Below are 2715 nucleotides of genomic sequence, written 5' to 3'. Positions count from 1 at the left end.
TCTTAATTAAGGAAACGTAATAAAGAAAATTGTATAAATGGTAACATTTAAATATTTAATTATATTAAAATATTAAAATATTAAAATTTTGGATTTCATATATTGTCATGAGTTATAATCAGGAAACGTGTCTTGATGAAACAATTGAATTATAGAATGAAATCATCAAAACGTAGATGAACAAAAAAATTCCACAAAATGAAACAGATTTCATGAACATAAATTAGGTGAACCGAAACATTTTTATGGTGAACCCGTTGCATTGATGGTGTAGTTAATCCTTTTTTTTATGAAAAACAAAATGAAACCGGTACATTTTTAAAAAAATTATGAAAAGAAAAATGAAACAGGTTTCATGAACGTGAAACCGGTTCATGTTGCAAATAAATTAGGTGAACCAAACATTTTTATGGTGAAACCGTTGCATTGATGGTGTAGTTGATCCATTTTGTTGATGAAAAGGAAAATGAAACCGGTGCATTTTGAAAATAAAATATGAAAAGGAAAATGAAACAGGTTTCATGAACGTGAAACCGGGTCTTGTTGCAAATAAATTATGTGAAACCGAAACATTTTCATGGTGAACCCGTTGCATTGATGGTGTAGTTGAGTCATTTTGTATTTCGCTCGTCATGAACGAAGTGCATGATGAAATGGGGATATGATTTTAATCTGCTACATAATCTTGAAGATTGTAACCTGCTCCAGAATCTTCAAGATTGTAAGGACTGAAGGAATGATTCCATCAAATTGGTGATGAAATAAGAAAATTACTGTACATGAAATAGTTTTCATGAAAGTGAAACTGGTTCATGGCAGTATTGAGCCTGATAAGTGAAATGGTTGCATAAGTGAAACAATTTCATGTTGTATTATAAACTTTTATGAAGTCAGTAATCGATGAAAAAAATTCGTTATCTAAGTGTAACGGATCCATCTACCAGTATAATGAAAATTACGAAATATGATCAGTATTACGTTGATTAGTCTGTTGATTAAATTTTGAAACCAATTTTGTTCATATAATGTAATTCAAAATTTAAAATGATTCACTCCATATAATTGAATATGGTGTCTTATATTCATTTTTTTTTATATGTTTTATTGATAGATGTGATTTAAAGTTAAAAATAATATATTGCTTTAAAAATGAAAATAGTGTCATTAATATCGAGAAAGATGTTACCAAATGTTAAATTTTGTTTACCATTTTTGCCCTTACTGTTGAAATAAAATAATTTTTTTAATATATATACTTTTAATTTCTTAAAATAAAGTAAATTAATCTTGGTCATTGATCAAGAAAATGGATGGATAAGATTGGTTTACACGGTTTACACAAATGGGACAGGTTTTTATTTGAACGCTCCTATATATATATATATACTTGGGATCATGTGAGACCAATGGTTTTCCGTAAGACCCGTAAGACCAATTCTCAACCCTTGGATTAGATTTACAATCGTCAGATCTGAACATTCATAAACGCCACGAGATTTCTCAATAATTACATAATTGTCACCTTGCAACTTTAGACCATTAGATCATTAGTTTATAAAGTTAATCAATGAGCATAAATTGGTCTTACGGGTCTCACGAAAAACCCTTGATCTCACGTGAACCCAACCCTATATATATATATATATATATATAGAGAGAGAGAGAGAGAGAGAGAGAGAGAGATGTTGGTTATTATACAACCCTTGACATTTGTGCAACCAATACAACTCAATYTCAACCGTCCATTTCATTTGATTAATATGTGATTTCACAAAAGTTTTCATTGTTTGTTAATATAAAGTATTGATTATAATTAATGAACCATATTCATCTTCCATAAATATTCAAATTATAATAAATGAACTCTCATCATTTCCATAAATATCTCAATTTATTGGGTTGCATTGGTTGTACAAATACGATGGGTTGTATTTGAAACAAACTCTCTCTCTCTCTCTCTCTCTATATATATATATATAAAGAGAGAGAGAGAGAGAGTGTTTGGTTCAAATACTAACCAAGAAATTTGTGTTAACTATACTAACCACTCTTAACCAATCATATTTCATCTTTTATTTATGTTCAAATGTAACTCATATATTAAATACAGGGGTAATTAGGTAATTTGACATTTATGTAACTCCCTAATAATTAATTGGGAGTTACAAATCTTAAAGATCTTACTAATTAATCATGATGTAATAATGATTTTATTTTCATACGTGTTTATGATCATAGTTTATAAATGATGATATTAATTGTTTTCGTAAGTGTAAAAATTTTTTGTATCATTCGAGTAATATGAATAATCCTATTGTAAAATTGATTGACAACAATGGAAATGACAAAATCGTCTACGACTACATTCGCAATTCAAATTCCGATAATGAAGAAAATGATCAAAGTCTTCCTATTGGTAAGTGATTAGTATGACATTTGAATACGTTTAAATGAACACATATCAAAGGCAATAGATGTTCATATCGATACATATGCACAATCACATCACATGAATATGAACAATATATGTGATTCATGTGAACACAAACTTCGTAGGTGTTCATGTACATACAACAGAGTAGGTTTCTGAATATACAGAAGATGTTCATACGGTTCACATGTTGTTCATATGTCTAATCTTTTTTGTTTGATGTGTTTTGAGGATATACACAAGTTGTTCATATGTCTAATCTTTTTTGTTTGATGTGTTTTGAG

The sequence above is a fragment of the Cynara cardunculus genome (assembly GCF_001531365.2).
Source record: "Cynara cardunculus var. scolymus isolate 2C chromosome LG 8, CcrdV1, whole genome shotgun sequence".
NCBI classification, from domain to species: domain Eukaryota; kingdom Viridiplantae; phylum Streptophyta; class Magnoliopsida; order Asterales; family Asteraceae; genus Cynara; species Cynara cardunculus.
Note: the sequence above shows the minus strand (reverse complement) of the source record.